General features: G+C 41.6%; 1 long non-coding RNA gene across 7 annotated transcripts in view; it reads left to right on the top strand.

Annotated features, from left to right (window-relative positions):
- LOC112450447 overlaps window positions 1-5,375 on the top strand; it is a 52,651-nt gene that overhangs the window by 4,070 nt on the left and 43,206 nt on the right. For 2 of the 7 annotated variants that reach the window (XR_005233360.1, XR_005233358.1), the window contains exons 2-3: window positions 3,203-3,251; window positions 3,753-3,844. This is a non-coding gene — a long non-coding RNA (uncharacterized LOC112450447). Of the gene's footprint in view, window positions 1-3,202; window positions 3,252-3,749; window positions 3,845-5,375 lie in introns of all 7 variants that reach the window. The other 5 variants (XR_005233361.1, XR_005233359.1, XR_005233356.1 and 2 more) reach the window with 3 other exon arrangements.

Genomic DNA, 5,375 nt, shown 5'->3' with positions numbered 1-5,375 from the left:
GCACACCAGCACGCTGTTGTTTTTTTTTTCACTCCTGTGTCGTCTTTCTCGCCTCCATCTTTTTCCCACATTCCTCACTTTCCATATGCTCTCTGTCTGTGGTTGGTGTCATCTCACCCCCCCCTTACTCCCCGTCCATATTCTCTCCATTCCTTCACCCCCCTCCTCCTTCTCCTCCTCCTCCTGTTTCTGTATGCAGCACAGACAGAATGTGATCTCCTTCCTCACCCACTCCCGTCTCTCCTGTCGCCTCTCCTTTAGCGGTGCGAGTATGTGGTCCTAAACTCCCCTCCCGCCCGCGTTCTTCTGTCTCCATCACGTCTTCTTCCATTTTTTTTGTGTATTTTCCTGCAGGTGTGTGTGTTGTGCAGCGTGCCTCCCACCTTTTTCTTGTATTTTTCTGAACACTTGTCTTTTTTTTCCTGCCTCATTATATTTCTGTTTGTGCTCTATTTATGCTCCTGCCTGTATCCGCTAAACGTTCGTGTCCTCTTTTTAGAAGTGCGCGCACGCTCTCTGCCGGCTTCCTCGTTTGGTTTTTGTTTCCTATTCAAATCAGGCAAAACTTTACATTATCTCCCACAGCGGCGCAGCCCGCACACACACACACACACACACACACACACACACACACACACACACGAAGAAGATCGCAGGCATTTTCCGGTCTCATTCTCGCGAACCTCATTACTGCTCCCAGGTAGAACATGAAAGAGGCTAGCAGACCCAGAACGACGAGGGGGGGGAGGAGGGTGGATGGGTTTCTTCGTTCTCGCACAATAAGCCCGACAGATGGGCTTCCTGACTGACACAGATGTGCTGTGACAAACATGACAGACTGAAATATCAAAATAAAGCCAGGCGACGACAACAAAACTCCATTCGTTATTGTCTTTTTAGCGCTTTAATGCGAGCCCGCCACGCGCCGGTAAATCTTTATTAATGGATTTTAAGAACACTGGAGATGCGGGTCAAGCGGCGGCTAAATTGATTTTTAATGAAGTCCGTAAGTGGACGAGATTTAAAAAAATATATATATATATTTTGTAGTTACTCCAAACTGAGCACAGGTAACCCAGTTTGGATGGTTTTCTGACTTGTCTGTTTATTTCGTACGGCAGAAAAATCTTCTAAACTAATCACTAAACTGATGGTATTTATCATCAGTTGTAGATTTTACTTACGGTCTTTTAAAAGTGGTCTTGATCAGCATCTCTTTAGTTTTCCTTTAAAATTTCAGCTGCTGTTTCTGCTCATTTTCCATCCGAGGACTGTTTAAAGCCACCTATCTTTCACCTACGTATCGTTCAGCCATAATAAGGCTCCAAAACTAAAGTTTTGCTCTTTGTTTATCGACACAGAGACAATTCTAAAGCACATCTTTAGGTTTAAGATAAATAATGTGCTAGCTACCTAGCTAGTAACATACTAGCTAGCAAGTATCTAGCTAGTAACATTGTTAGTTACCAGCAGCCTGTTGTTAAAGCATAATTTACTTTTTAAGGAACAAAAATGACAAATATAACAGTTTTAGCACAAAATAGCACCAACAAGGTAATTTCCAAAGAGCTACAAGCTTAAAAAAATGTCATCCTGTCGATCAGTCCATAACCTGACAGTTGTCATGACTTAATTTTATTTTTAAATTTTATTTTAAGCCACTTATTTTTGACCTACGTATCATTCAACAATAAAAAAAAGCTCTTAACAAAAAAAATTAACAAGTGTTGTCGACACAGGCAACCTAAAGAACGAAACTAGCTAAAGTGCTAGCTAGCTAGTAAGGTACTTGTTATAGGTAGCTAGCTAGCTAGTTTTTTATTTTTATTTTGTTGTTGTTGTTTATGAGAAGCCTGACAATTAAGGCACAATTTATTTTCTAAATGACAACAATACCAAAGATATGTTTAGATAAGCACATAGAAAACAGTATTTTAGCCCCGAAAAAAAGATTTCCAAAGAGCTATTAGCTTAAAAGTTTGTCAATTATCAACTGAAGTACGAAGCGTCTCTGAGGTCCCGTGTTTGTGCTGAATTTGGGTTTCTATGCACAATATATATATATATATTTTCAAAATAGCCGTTTTTATGCTGCACACAATGCTGTCATCAAAGACTAAACAACTGGGTGGGGGGAAAAAAGCAGCTAAACAACAAAGTTAAACAACAAAAACTTTAAAAGATCTTCAAAAAGCCCAGAGAAATGTTAATCAAGACGGGTTTAAAGATTACAATGGAGTCTGGCGGCTTGGAAGCAAAATCTCAAGAAATATGACTTCAGCAGAGTATTTTATGTCTGTATTTATAGTCACACAAGTGAGATCTGAAATGCTGATGCTGAATAATAATAATAATAAAAAGTCTTTCTTTGTGACAAAGATGTTCAACACTTAATTAGGCTGCAGATTATAGGAGTTAGGAGGGGGATTAATTAGAATTAGACCTTTTTGTGCACAGATTTCACACTTTGCTGTTAGATGCAAATTGTCGGCGTTTAAAAGTTTTCAAAATACAAAAATTCGGCGTTGGAATCGGTGCACATGGTCGGGTTTGGATGATTTGTGGAAAGAAGGGCTGCAGTTTCTTTCCTGTCCCACCCAAACTGCTGCTTGGTCACCATCTTTCAGTTTCCGTGCGCTGACGCTTCCGTAATCTGGAAGTGTGGACAATAGGTTTTCCGGTTCGACTGCCTCAGGCACTGCGGTGGTCTGATACAGGCGTCCCTGATCGGTAGAAGTACCAGATGTGTTAAAATGATTCCCATTTGTTCTCCGATACGGACAGAGCCGAACAGATTTAAATTAAAAGGTAATTCAAACGCAGAAGCAGGGCTTCCGTACGCAAGCGGCGAAATTTTTTTCGAGCTTCTGCTGCATCCGACTCGTGCTTCCATCCTGCTTTTCTTATCCGAGTTGCAGCTGAAGCGGTGACCTGATTCTGGCAGTCAACGCGCGCGCTCTGCTTCACACATCAATAATGTAGTGTAATAACACATCCACCCTTCCATACGAGGAAGTACGTTAAAGTTCCCCACTCTCCTCTCCCCGTTCTGCGACGCCGTGCTCACCGCCGCGCTGCTCACATGAAAACTGGGACAGGTTGTATAAGAAAACGGCGGGTGGCGGGTGGCAGATTTTAGTCTTAGAATACTGGTCTTTTTTTTTTTTTGTCACCTGAATGTTTTTTAACGTCTTCCTGGAAGTCACAGGACTGAGGCTGGAGTCAAAGTGAGCTGCATGTAAGAACGTAATGTGAGTGGGTTATTATTATTATTATTATTATTATGGTTCTTTTGTTCTTTCTAGTCCTATGCAGAACGTCCGGCTTTTAGTGCAAAGAAACCAATTCTGCAGTCAGTTTAAATGGTCTCTTTTTCCCTAGTTTTTTAAAAAAAACTCAGCAATAGTTGCTTTTTCCTAATGTTTGATTAAAAAAAAAAAACTTTTATTTTTGGATTAGGATGCACGAAGAGCTGCAAATTGTTGATTTTATTCCAGGGGAATGTTCATTGGGCGATCAGGCAGGATTTTCAGTGCCATATGATATGGCGTTATTGACAGGTTTTAATAATTTATTGTTTTTTTTTTTCGCCACGCAGAAACCTGGATTAAAATATTTCCCACATAAACCCAGTCTGACTTGATGAACGTTTTAACAGAAGCTAATAAAGATTTTTCTTCTACGTCTTCATTTTCCAAGAGAAAAGTGAAAGTTAACTTTTACTTTGATCTTCTTTTCTTTTCTTCCAGCAGAGGAGAAAACGGCGCAGAGGACAATGGAAACGAAGACGAGGGGATGGAAACGGATTCGGACGTTCCCGGTGACAGACCTGTGCTGGATCCAGGTAAGATCGGGACAAACGCTCCTCCCCTGTCGATGCACAGATGACTTCCTGAACTCCAGAGGGAAATATGGTTGCATTAGCAGCATCCAGATACTTCACAATATTACGTACGGCAGCAATAAAATAAAATAAATTAAAAACATGAGCAGGTGTGCGGAAATATATACAGATAAAAGAGAGGGATGCTCCCAGAGGAGGTTATTAATAATCCTAATACAGCCATCCCCACATGGCAGAACTACTGATCGTATTAATATCAGCATACAGCAAAAATACTATTTGCTTTAAGTATTAATACGTGACGCATAATATCTGTAGGTGATGAAACCAACATATTGTGCAAATAAGTTATTTTTTAATGGTGCAAAATATACTCTCATTGTTTAAACCTGCACCTTCAGTTAATCAGTAATCTGTTGGAGTTTATTCTAACAGTTTGAACGACGAAACAGTTGGGAATATTTTTTTTGTTGTTGTTGTTTCCTCTCTCCCCAAGTCGGGTGTTGAACTGACTATTTATTTATTTGTTTTTCCGTGTTTCAATGAGTCCAAAGCATCGATCAGAGTTTCTGAAACTCGTCACTAAAGGTGGGGTTTTATAGGATTGTGTGACATGGACATTTAGCAGGTGGAACCTTTCATCTATAAATAATCAGACCCTCCAGGATCATTTAAACTATTAACGCAAAATCAAGCAAACCCCGCGAAATCGCAACTTTTTGCAACTTTGCCCAAAACACTGCAACTTTAACCCAATATTTATTGTTACTAAAGTGATTCGCCACCGTTTCTGCGGTCTGGCGGTTATTAAGTTTTTATGTGTAAAATGGAAGATGATGGCAGTGAGGAGTAAAAAAAAGGGACTTTGGCGCAGATGACAGATGAAATGCAATGATCTACAACCACAACATGCACAACCACAGGGGCTCTGGGCAGATGGAGAAAAGCCTTTAATTCTGTTTTAGTCTCTCAAAACGAAAATCTGAAGAAAAGCGACACATTACCCGTAGCCTTATTAATTCTATTCATTATGTTTGTCAAATATCAAGTCAGTTGCTTAAACGTGGTCAATGCCCAGTGTGGGGTCTTAAATCGGTCATGGAGGGGAGAGTGCCCGGTTTGGGAGCCTCAGGCTCGTATTTGCTTTTTGCAGATGATGTGGTTCTGTTGATGGTTTCGGGTCAAGACCTTCAAGGTGGATCACTGCTGGGATGGGAGTTGGCTCCTTCAAGTCTGAGGGGAAAAGGGGAAATACCCCATTTGGTTTGGGGAATGAGTCTCTGCCTCAAGTGGAGATGGACCGACGGAGTGGGAGATGGACTGACGGATCGGGAGATGGACCGACGGATCAGGATGGACCGACGGATCGGGAGATGGACCGACGGATCAGGATGGACCGACGGATCGGGAGATGGACCGACAGAGAGGGATGGATCCGACGGATCGGGATATGGACCAGCAAATCAGGAGATGGACCAGTGAATCAGGAGATGGACCGACGGATCGGGAGATGGACCAGCGGATCGGGAGA

This window comes from Kryptolebias marmoratus, linkage group LG7 (assembly GCF_001649575.2).
Source record: "Kryptolebias marmoratus isolate JLee-2015 linkage group LG7, ASM164957v2, whole genome shotgun sequence".
Classification (NCBI taxonomy): domain Eukaryota; kingdom Metazoa; phylum Chordata; class Actinopteri; order Cyprinodontiformes; family Rivulidae; genus Kryptolebias; species Kryptolebias marmoratus.
The sequence above is the reverse complement of the archived record's forward strand: the minus strand, read 5'-3'. Positions and strand labels throughout refer to the sequence as shown.